Consider the following 13,346-nt stretch of genomic DNA (forward strand, 5'->3'; position numbering starts at 1 on the left):
AGACCAAGCATTCATGATATGCACACTCTTAAGGCTATGAAATTGGGCTATTAGTAAAAAAAAAAAAAGTAGACAAGGGGGTGTTCACAATAATAGTAGCATCTGCTGTTGACGCTACAAACTCAAAATTATTATGTTCAAACTGCTTTTTTAGCAATCCTGTGAATCACTAAACTAGTATTTAGTTGTATAACCACAGTTTTTTATGATTTCTTCACATCTGTTAGGCATTAATTTTGTTGGTTTGGAACCAAGATTTTGCTCATTTACTAGTGTGCTTGGGGTCATTGTCTTCCCATTTCAAGGGCATGTCCTCTTCAGCATAAGACAACATGACCTCTTCAAGTATTTTGACATATCCAAACTGATCCATGATACCTGGTATGCGATATATATATATATATATATATATATATATATATATATATATATATATATATATATATATATATATATATATATATATATATATATATATATAAAACACCATAGTAGGAGAAACATGCTCATATCATGATGCTTGCACCACCGTGCTTCATTGTCTTCACTGTGAACTGTGGCTTGAATTCAGAGTTTGGGGGTCATCTCACAAACTGTCTGCGGCCCTTGGACCCAAAAAGAACAATTTTACTCTCATCAGTCCACAAAATATTCCTCCATTTCTCTTTAGGCCAGTTGATGTGTTCTGTGGCAAATTGTAACCTCTTCTGCACATGTCTTTTATTTAAAAGAGGGACTTTGCGGGGGATTCTTGCAAATAAATTAGCTTCACACAGGCGTCTCCTAACTGTCACAGCACTTACAGGTAACTCCAGACTGTCTTTGATCATCCTGGAGCTGATCAATGGGTGAGCCTTTGCCATTCTGGTTATTCTTCTATCCATTTTGATGGTTGTTTTCCGTTTTCTTCCACGCGTCTCTGGTTTTTTGTCCATTTTAAAGCATTGGAGATCATTGTAGATGAACAGCCTATAATTTTTTGCACCTGCGTATAAGTTTTCCCCTCTCCAATAAAACCTTTTAATCAAACTACGCTGTTCTTCTGAACAATGTCTTGAAGGTCCCATTTTCCTCAGGCTTTCATAGAGAAAAGCATGTTCAAAAGGTGCTGGCTTCATCCTTAAATAGGGACACCTGATTCACACCTGTTTGTTCCACAGAATTGACAAACTCACTGACTGTATGCCACACTACTATTATTGTGAACACCCCCTTTTCTACTTTTTTTTACTAATAGCCCAATTTCATAGCCTTAAGAGTGTGTATATCATGAATGCTTGGTCTTGTTGGATTTGTGAGAATCTACTGAATCTACTGGTACCTTGTTTGACACTGACACTGCAGTTGGGCCGCTGTTTCTGAGGGTGTGAAAATGATCATTTCTCTACATTGATTGTGGACCCGCTGGTTCTGATTTAGAAACGAGTCCACAGTTTATTCATCAATCTCTGTCAAAACTATTTAAAGATCTCTGTTGCGGGCAAGAAAAGTGACTCGTCTGCCGTTTAATTCACATAGTGAATTTTTTTTAGTGTTTTTGTTCCTCATAACGTGACTTTTTCATGGGACCGTGCACAAAGTGTGCCACACAGTCAGCACTGCACACGCGAGTATTTGCAGGGAAGAATGGGATCATTTACCCCTGAAAATTTTTAAATTCATAACTCTCTGAAACACTATTGCCTGCATTTTGAGGGCCAAATTTTGTTACTTTAAAGCCAAAAGAAACAAGGCATCAGGCCAAAACATGGAAGCGTGTGAAAATGTAGCTGTGTCAGGGGCAATGAACCAGCTACCCTTGGCTACCCTGAATCTGTTCAGTAATTCTGCCCTTCAGCATGTTTGTAAAATAAACATACTAGTCTATCATTCTGGGAGGGGGATTGGTCCTTGCCATCAGTCATATACAGTATTTACTGTCAAATGTCAATACAATACTAGTATTAATATGTTGCATAACTAGACAATTAGGTAACAGCTCAAAAACAGCTTTAATAACACTAACCCAAATCGATATTGAATCGAAATAATCGATTCGGAATCTTAAGAATCAGAATCAAATCGATTCTTGAAATTTTAATCGATACCCAGCCCTACTAGGGACCCTCCCATTCTTAGTTCAACTGCCGTCTTCTCACTGGTGTTGTTGCAACAATAATTCTGGATCATAAGCACATTTCAGTATTTTGAACATCCGTATCATAAGCACTTTGAACACTTGCCAAATTATGCCAATAGAAATGCATAGGTGGCTCATTAAAAAACAAGCAGCTGCCACTCCTGCAAGTGCTGTCTCTAGCAGCAGCCCTGCAACCACTGAACAGAGGGTTGCATCCATGCTGGGGTCCAGGACTGTCTGTGAATCACCAGTAGATGCACCAAGTGCTGTGTGCCTGGCAAACTATGGCATAAAATGGATGACACATGATGTTGTGACTTGCTTATTTTATGTGTTGTCCAAAATACATGACTAATGAAGAGGATAAATCCAAACCCATTATTACCACCCAAATGTGTGCTCTGATTACATACTGCATGCTGAAATAATAAAACTGAGTCAGACACAGCAAAATTGATTTATGCACGATTTATGTGCTTTTTGTTTGTTAAAGCTCTTCCTTGACGATCATGTGTTTAACCAGCAACTTCTACAGATGTTGACCATACATGGGTAGACTGATACAAAAAACATGTATCAGTTTATGGAGATGTTTTCAGTCAGAGAAGAGAAATTTCAGCTGTATTCCAGTTGTTCCTCTGGTCTTTAAGAGTTAAAGGGGAAGGAGACTATGTGAGGTGTATAACTTATAATACAGCATAATATCCTAAATGCACAGTAGGAGCACTGAAAGATCACTGATAAATCTCCAGTAAGACATAGATTGTCGGTGTATTGATCCTGTTCATTTCTGCCTAATTCAACAATCACTCACAATGCCTCTCACACACGCGCAGTGCAGTGGCTCTTCTCACACCATATATTTTTAGATATGTAATCCTGTGGGAATCTCACAGTGTTTGGCTCCACTCAAAGGCCACTGGCTGTGTGCACAATAAGGAAGGCTTATTGAAACAAGTCTGGCACAGAGAGCCCAGCGGTGAGGGGATTTATTTGGAGAGCAGCAGGATACTGACTGAACTTTGATCAAGCTCTACCTCCCCTTTCTGCCCAATGACCACTGCCACCCACAGGGGGTGACCATGGTATTCTAGCAACAGGGACAAACCTGACTTCAACTCCCAGTTGTATGATAAGGGGGGGTCCACTCTCTTCACATTACCCATTATTTAATTTACCATGAAATACCAAAATATGGACAGTGATTAGTTTTCAGTTCAGCTCATGTGTGCAGTATTTGTACAATAAAAGACATCTGAACACTGTTCAGGATTGTTGACTTTTGATGAAAATCAGAAAACAAATTATGCACAGATAACATGCCATAAAGAGTGATAGGTTTGTGTACACTTTGTTTTTGGCTGTCAACTCATACTGTGATACCAGACAAAAGACAACCCTTTTTAACAACTGTATTCTCATTAAAACATTGTTACCAGTCAAGTGTCTAAGTGCTCTATACTCACCTTTGATGAATGTAATTTTTAGAATTTGTTTAAGATGCAATGAATGAGTGAAATGAGAAACATCTGTGAGTCAATCACCCACTGTAAAATCAAAACGGCAACAAAAGTAAAACTCGCAACCTACTGTACATTAGTAGTATAACAGTGTTTGAAGACATCTGGCCTGGCAGGGACTTTTTTTCTTATGATTAAGGCTATGTATACATGACTATCATTTACAAAGTGTGCTTCCATACATGATGATTGAAGAGGCTGATATGAAACCTGATGTATTTTATACTGACTGTTGTCTTATACCTGGACTACATTTCCCACAGTTTTGTGACATTATACACCAGACTGAATGTAAACTCATGTATCAAAGCCCACTACATACATGACAGGCATGTATAGAACAGAAGCTTTATTGTCATTGCAGATACAACCCCTGGCAAAATTATGGAATCACTGGCCTCGGAGGATATTCATTCAGTTGTTTAATTTTGTAGAAAAAAAGCAGATCACACACATGACACTAAACTAAAGTCATTTCAAATGGCAACTTTCTGGCTTTAAGAAACACTATAAGAAATCAAGAAAAAAAGATTGTGGCAGTCAGTAACGGTTACTTTTTTAGACCAAGCAGAGGAAAAAAATATGGAATCACTCAATTCTGAGGAAGAAATTATGGAATCACCCTGTAAATTTTCATTCCCAAAACTAACACCTGCATCAAATCAGATCTGCTCGTTAGTCTGCATCTAAAAAGGAGTGATCACACCTTGGAGAGCTGTTGCACCAAGTGGACTGACATGAATCATGGCTCCAACACGAGAGATGTCAGTTGAAACAAAGGAAAGGATTATCAAACTCTTAAAAGAGAGTAAATCATCATGCAATGTTGCAAAAGATGTTGGTTGTTCACAGTCAGCTGTGTCTAAACTCAGGACCAAATACAAAAAACATGGGAAGGTTGTTAAAGGCAAACATACTGGTAGACCAAGGAAGACATCAAAGCGTCAAGACAGAAAACTTAAAGCAATATGTCTCAAAAATCCAAAAATGCACAACAAAACAAATGAGGAACGAATGGGAGGAAACTGGAGTCAACGTCTATAACTGAACTGTAAGAAACCGCCTAAAGGAAATGGGATTTACATACAGAAAAGCTAAACGAAAGCCATCATTAACACCTAAACAGAATAAACAAGGTTACAATGGGCTAAGGAAAAGCAATCATGGACTGTGGATGACTGGATGAAAGTGATATTCAGTGATGAATCTCAACTCTGCATTGGGCAAGGTGATGATGCTGGAACTTTTGTTTGGTGCCGTTCCAGTGAGATTTATAAAGATGATTGCCTGAAGAGAACATCTAAATTTCCACAGTCATTGATGATATGGGGCTGCATGTCAGGTAAAGGCACTGGGGAGATGGCTGTCATTACACCATCAATAAATGCACAAGTTTACGTTGATATTTTGGACAATTGAAAGGATGTTTGGGGATGATGAAATCATTTTTCAAGATGATAATGCATCTTGCCATAGAGCAAAAACTGTGAAAACGTTCCTTGCAAAAAGACACATAGGATCAATGTCATGGCATAGGGTCAATGTCAACGAGCAGATCTGATTTGATGCAGGTTTTAGTTTGGGGGATGGAAATTTACAGGGTGATTCCATAATTTATTCCTCAGAATTGAGTGATTCCATATTTTTTTCCTCTGCTTCGTCTAAAAAAGTAACCGTTACTGACTGTCACAATCTTTTTTTCTTGATTTCTTATAGTGTTTCTTAAAGCCAGAAAGTTGTGATTTGAAATGACTTTAGTTTTGTGTCACGTCTGTGATCTGCTTTTTTTCCACAAAATTAAACAACTGAATGAACATCCTCCGAGGCCGGTGATTCCATAATTTTTGCCAGGGGTTGTATATACATACAACAAAACTTGTCCTCTGCATTTAACCTATCCTAATTAAAGTTAGACACCATCCAGTCACTTGGAGCAGTGGGCAGCCACAGTCAGCGCCAGACCAGGTCAGGACCAACTCCAGATATACAACCCCAATTCCAATGAAGTTGGGATGTTGTGTAAAATGTAAATAAAAACAGAATGATTTAGAGATAAACACATGGATCAGGGTCTAGTTAATGTGCAACTTGAATCAGAGCCTTCTACTTGTAAATGGTAAATGGACTGCATTTATGTAGCGCTTTTCCATCTGTAACAGACGCTCAAACCGCTTTACACACTAATGCCTCACATTCATCCCGATGTGAGGGTGCTGACATACAAGGTACTCACTACACAATGGAAGCAACTAGGGGATTAAGGAACTTGCCCAAGGGCCCTTAGTGATTTTCTGTTCAGGCTGGGTTTTGAACCGAGGATCCTCTGCTCTCAAGCCCAACACTTTCCTACACTGCACATACTACATTGACAGTATACACATCTAGTCTGGCTCCATTACCTTAGTGCCATATTTAGCTTGGCCTTTAGGACCCCTCTAACCCTATTTCCACTCCACACCCCTTATCTTACCACACCAACTCAGTATCTGATACACATGTTGAAAGGCCCAGCAGCCAAAATACAACTGCATTCCTTCATAATAACATAAGCAGTAGGTTAGCGGATAGCTGCATGCCAATCTGCAACATCTATCTGGGTCATTAAGTGACCATGCTTTTTAAAATGGGTCGGGAAAGTCATATACCATTGGATATTTAGTGAGTAATTCAGTGGTGTTTCTGATCTCATCTAATCAAAGGCAACAACATAGGTTGCCTACGTCTAGAAACACCCTGGAGTCATTACATTGTTGAGCATTTACTGTTGTGTTGCTGATTTACCAGAATTCAGACTTGGTATACTGCAAATGTTACTATATTTAACTGCAACATTTAGATTCATCGAAACATTCACAACATATTACAGAAATTATGTGCTGTCTAATTATTGACACATCATTCCAGCAGCTTCAGCTTCAAAGTTCCACAGAGACACTCCTGTGCAGAGACGCTCCTCTTAACCTCCCTAAAAAAAAGACCATTGTGCAGACTTGACCTTGTACGTTCTTACAATGAAAATGACACCTCATCTTTCAGCTTGGGGGCAAACCTGAGCTTAATCAGAATGATACTTATGAGACTGTGGATATGAAAGACACTTCACATCTTGGAATTTTGCTTCTAAAGGGAACTGAAAAGCAGTGGAGGTCACAAGGTCGGAGCACTCTGCAAGCTCGTGTCTCGGCAACAAAGATGAAAGTTAGCCTAAATAATCCTGTAAAGTGCTCAGACGGGGCAGAAGTTCCCCTGAGGGAGGTCTCCAGTGTGACCTCCACCCTCTTTGTCCTCCCAGCCCAGATAACTATAAGCACTTCAGTTTACATCCATTAGGCAAATTTGCAATTAGTGGACTAGTGAATGTAGCTTAGTAATGTTTGCAGAGACTGGAGATGATGAGTGTATGGGGTGTAGGTGCATCGCAGCCAAATGCTTAGTTTGACATTTCTGACTGGGTGCTTTGTCTCTGGTAGACGGCTGAGTTAGTACTAGCTTTGTTTCATGTGCCTGTAATCCATCTGTCCGAGCCAGTATTGTCAGATAAACACTGTCATACATTTAAAGGGGCAACTTAAGTGACTGATGCAGCTAAAAGCTCCAATGAAAAGAAACACCAAGCTAATAAATGTCACATTTTAACAAGTCAAACAATCAAAGAGAGTTTTGTTATGTTTACTCACTAGTACTTAGATGACATGGCAATGCATGGCACAATATGGAGTCTCTTAAGAAACTCCTCGTAAAATTTCCTGAAAGGATCCACAAAAGCATAAGTGTGTTTACTTTTTCTGTATTGTCAGTTTTCCCAACCAGAAAAGTAAGCACAATGAAAAGTTGTTTAGCTTATTGTACCCTATAACATACTATATACTCACATTAAAGTCTGTGAGTGTTTTACATGAGTGACCACTTCGAATGGATGGTTATATAAATGCAACGACAGCATTAAAAACTCTCCCAGTGCTTCAGTTTACACAGAATTCAAGTTTGCAAAAATCTTTCAGTTGTATGTACAGTATAAGTAGCCAAAATGAACTGATTCACCTAATTGAAGATCTTATTCTGTAATTCTTAAGAGTTTGGCCACTACACCTTCCTCCTTTTCACATCTTTTCATCTTGGATCCTATCTTGTAGTTTCCTTCCCACAAAAGGCGGTTGAAACCTTCTTTGACCTCTGACCTCAGCAGCACGTCTATAGCCCAAACAACTCACCTCTGTTGCAGCCTGTCTGGTTTTGATTACAAATTCAAAACCTCTTTTTTTTTTTTTGTTCAAGTTTGATGTGAATGGTTGGGGGGTAGAGGCACATAACGAGAGACAGGAGTGACAGGATCTTGAAATGTTACTGTCAGAACAGGGAGCCGTCTATTTGATGTAGACCAGGCACTGGGGCTCTGTCAGTTAGATCCAGTCAGACTTCCTTTGAGAGGCACAAAGCTTCAAAGAGACAAACTCATCTCTCTCCTGCAGTGGATCTCTCCCAGCAGAGACCACCAAGAAAGAAATACAAGAGAGAAGAGGAAAAGATGGCATCGCACATTGGACGATAATTGATGCATTCATGTTGAATAAAGAGCGAATTATGCTCAGAAGCCATCATAAAAAATAGTAACACTTGAAAGCGCTCACCAAGGTGTGCCTGACTGGCAACTAGGGTGTCACCCCCACACCTGTCAATCCATCCCTCCATTTCCATACCCGCTTACTCCAATTAAGAGACACAGGTGGGGGCTGGAGCCTATCCCAGCAGTCATAGGGCATGAGGCGGGGTACACCCTGGACAGGATGCCAGTCTAACCCTAACCAGAAAGCTGAAAAACAAAAGGGGCTTGAGTGTGTTTATGCTAATGTCTGCACACCTACAGAAAATTAAAATTTTCCAGTTCACCTAACCCGCATGTCTTTAATTGTGGGAGGAAGCCACAGCACCCACACAAACATGACAGGTGGGAATCAAACCCATGGCCATCTGACTTTGAGGGAACAATGTGAACCACTCATCCACCATGCAATATGGCAATATCTGCAGGTTTGTTTTTTTGGGGTTTTTTTTTTTGCAATCATTCATTAAATCATTTTCTACACCAGCTTACTCCAGTCAAGGGTCACAGGGAGGCTGGAGCCTATCCCGGCAGTCATAGGGTGTGAGACAGAGTACAGACTGGACAGAATGCTGGCCTATCACAGGGCTCAACTCCTTAACAATAAAGAACAATTGATTTTAGGTTTGTTTGGTAATGCATAATTGGCATGGCAGCTCCATAATTTTATTGTTCAGTTAATTCTGATTGGGCAGCATGGTGGCTTAGTGGTTAGCACTGTTGCCTCACAGCAAGAAGGTCATGGGTTCAATTCCTGCCTGTGGCCTTTCAGTGTGGAGTTTGCATGTTCTCCCCTTGTTTGTGTGGGTTTCCTCCAGGTGCTCCGGTTTCCTTCCACATCCAAAGACATGCGAGTTAGGGGGATTGGAATCTTTAAATTGCCCGTAGGTGTGCGTGTGGGTGTGACTGTGTTTGTTTGTCTGTTTGTGGCCCTGCGACAGACTGGGGTCCTGTCCTGGGTCTACCTTGCCTCGCGCTCTATGACTGCTGGGATAGGCTCCAGCCCCCCGTGACCCTCAATTGGACTGACCGGTTGGAGATGTGTGTGTGTGTGTGTGTGTGTGTGTGTGTGTGTGTGTGTGTGTGTGTGTGTGTGTGTGTGTGTGTGTGTGTGTGTGTGTGTGTGTGTGTGTGTGTGTGTGTGTGTGTGTGTGTAATTCTGATTGGACAATATCTGCCCAAACAGGTGCTGCAACTTTTAATAATGTATTTAATTTTTTAGTATGCATATGAAATTGTACAACCATTGTCTACCATAGAATAATGGCTGTGCTCCTGGTGGTGAAGAAACTACTGGAAATGGCAACGCAGTCTCACGGCAAGTCATGATTCAGCAGCATGAAATATACATTAATTTATTGGTTCATGATATTGTGATGAAAAGCGCCTCATTTTCATCACGGCAGCACAAATTCATTCTAATTAATTTTCATTGATGGCTGCACGAAATTAAAAGTGAAGCGGGTGGGTCAGGGTGGTTGGGAGGAGGAGTAGGGTTAGTAATAGTGAGTTATAAAAAACCCCGTCAGGAAAATGTGACTCATTTCGTGACGGAGCACGAAAAAAAAAAGTGACACTGGGCTGGGAAATGGGGCAGGAAATGGAGAGAAAGAGAGATATGACCCTGCAAGGCGCACTATGAAAGTGACTGAAAGAAGACTTGTGTCATCCTCTACACATGAGGGAATTAAAACAAATAATAATAATAAAAAGGCGACCTAACTGGCAGATAAGGCTGTGCTGGGAGTTACAGCAGGATGCAAAAGTAACGACATGGAGGTTCTGTTGTGTGAATCAAGATTGGCAAAATGTCTCTGCACTGAACTCACTGCTGGCCTTTCACAATAAAAGCCCTAGACATGCACTTCTGCTATAATAATATTTGTTTTACTTGCTAACCTTGCATACAAAATGCTTACCAAAATAAAATACAATAAAAGACAACAGATTAACTAATGAACACTAGAGTTTCTTCAGGTTTCAACCACTTTGAGGAATCTCTTCAAACTGACAGTATTGTTAAATTATCTATCATGATAAATATCAATATTGCTCAGTATGGAAGAAATACCATGATAGGATTTCTTGCCATATCACGCACCCTTGAGCATTGGCACTTCAGAGGCATCTCTACCAGCTCTATTAGACCACCTTAACAACATAAGTGAAAAACACAAGTTGAACCATCCAGTTTGTGGCCAGCATTTCCTCCACTAAGCACCAGTGAGTTCATAGAAAGACAACAGTGCATCATTACATTGTGTCACGTTGTGAATGAGTAGAATTGTCTCCACACACACACATCCATATTCATCCATCAGCTGCTGAACAATTCAGATTGCTCCAGTTTGTTCCTCAAAATCCACAGCAGAAGAACATTGTGATTGCATGCTTAGTTGGGCTCTGTGCCATGGAGAGTAGCACATTATGGCAGCACCACACTGCTGAGTATAATGAATTTCCATTCTGAATATTTGACATGGAGCCTTGATGTTCTCATCTCCTACAGCTTTCTTCCCCTCCATAGTGAAGACAGGCTTTGTGTGCCTGGCTGAAGACGACTTTCCATAGGCCTCAGGAAAGGGAGGAAGAGAAGAATCAACTCCTATAAGGATGTGATCTCGATATTATCATGAAGAGGGTTTAAATATTTCTAATACAGTTCCCAAGTGTAAGCAAAAACAACTTTATGAACTCATTTGTTTATCTTCAGTCTTTTTCAAACATTCCAGCTCTGAGCTTCTGGACATCATACTGCTGTTTAAGTGGCTGCTTTTTTAAAATTTATTTTACGTCATTGCACCTTCAAAAAAAAAGCTTTTTTTTTTTTTTTTTTAATTCAGAGAGGTTTTGACAAAAAAAAAAGAAGAGCAAAAAGAAAAAAAAATCAGACTTCTAAAAATGTTTGTACATACACCTGCAAACAAAAGTCTCCCCATAAATCACACATGACCTGGAATTGTGCACAGGTGGATCTGCTTCATATCCTGCCTTCTACATAAGATCTTTCTGAAACAAAAATTGAGGTACTTGTGACTGTCACAGCAATGGTGGTGATAAAAAAAAAAAAGAAACAATAAATGCAGTAGTTGGCAACCGTGAGACCACAAGTAATTTTGAACACATGTTCATAATGACCATTCAGTCATTGTATTGCATATTAGTCCAGCAGTTAAGGGATAGAATTGTGTACTTTTTTACAAAAGCACCAAACTTTGTCCAGGGACTCTTTAGGTTATATTAAGTCATGTCAAAGCCGGACACATTTGATTTTAGCCCTGTATCCTGCTTTTTTTTAAAAGGGTGTTTGCATGGTTATAATACAGTGTATATTTTGCTATTCATATGACAATACGATCATATGGTTATTATGTAGGGGGCCAGTGATCAAGATTGGACATTGTTAAGCTGTAGAGAATGGCTACTGCAACTAGTGCAAAGCTATACTGAGCTTATGTGATCATGTATCGTCCGTCATGCGGCACCATACGTCGTCGTACATCCTTATACATTAGCAGGGTGGTATGTTTCAAAATGGAAAGAGGTACAGGACTCATTTCAGGCCTGTAGGGATCTTTAACAGGCCTCTACCTCTGAGACATAAAATGAGGTCACTGTGATCTTCCTAGCATGAAAGCTGTAGAGAGTAGTTCATTAAAAATATTCATGAAACATTTGTGCATATCTAGGAAGTTTTAGAGTGTAAATATGTTAGAGTGCATGAGTAGCATCTTTCTTTTGCCCTATGCTCGCAAACAGCTATATTGCATAGGTATATTGATATTCACAATGAGTTAGACAATATTTAGTCACTTTCCATAGATTAACACTTTTTCTAAGAGTGTAAGCACACTGAAGTACATTCAAAGCATCCCTACTTAGCCTTAATACATTTTTCATAACCTTCAAGTTTATATTATGAACTTAAAAAGACATTTGGATGAGAGTTTGTCATGAATTATATGCTGTAGAAGGCTGAAAATGGTTATTCTCTTAAACCCAAGTTTTTAGAGTGTAGACGTTTATGGATTCAATGTCTCCTGATCTTATATACTTCAGGACACTATAAAGTACCTCTGATAAAGTTTTGGCGCTTTTGTATAAAAGTGCATGATTCCCCTAAAATTTGTCCCTTAGCTGCCGGACTATATTGTTTCTTCATTTTGACAACACAATCACTTGAGGACATAACTTTATTAAGCTTGTACAAGCTCACCACAAGAACCAGCATAGACTTCCAATTCAAAGAATTTGTAAACAGCTATTGTTACAGTTGCTCAGAATCCTTTGTACTGCGGTGACTCAACTTAACTGCTATCTTTTTTAAAACAAAATCTCTCCTTATGAAATTTCAGCAGCAATAATAATGTGGGCAAATTTTTTAAATAAATTTGCAGGAGGGATACAATTTGATTCATGCCAGTTGGAGCAAGTATTCGATTGTGAATTCCAATCATGTCCACCACTAATATTTTTACATTTCACAGGCTCCCCTCACCCCCGCTCACACACACACACACACACACACACACACACACACACACACACACACACACACACACACACACACACACACACACACACACACACACACACACACACAATAAGAAGCACCTTCACACACAAGTTCTCCCACACACATAAACATCCCCTAACGTTTCTCTATTATCAGCTCAATTTTGTATTTTTTGTGCTTATTGTAGTGTACTTTATGGCATTTATTCATTCATTCATTTATTTATTTTGAAGTTGATTTTGTTTAGTGCTTTGATTCTTGTATAAACATTTATTATAATTATTAATAATGAATGCATGATTTTTCAACATAAGTCGCACCAGAACATACAGTAAGTCACAGGAACTCCACGTCCACCAATATGTTAGAAATTAGAATTTACGAAGTTTGAAGGTTGCAGTTGCTGTACTGTCAATCACTTCCCTAAACTGGGCTCATGCTTAAGTGTCATCTTCCACAAAGCTGTGTGGTAATGTTGAGCATGCATAAAGTCACCAGTCTGATTTGATTTCTGCTCTGTGTCTATGCAGCGTGTCTGACAAACTTTTGATTCAAATATTAGAATGTTTCACATAGTTAAATTTGCTCTTA

The sequence above is a fragment of the Thalassophryne amazonica genome, chromosome 1, assembly GCF_902500255.1.
Source record: "Thalassophryne amazonica chromosome 1, fThaAma1.1, whole genome shotgun sequence".
Lineage (NCBI taxonomy): Eukaryota > Metazoa > Chordata > Actinopteri > Batrachoidiformes > Batrachoididae > Thalassophryne > Thalassophryne amazonica.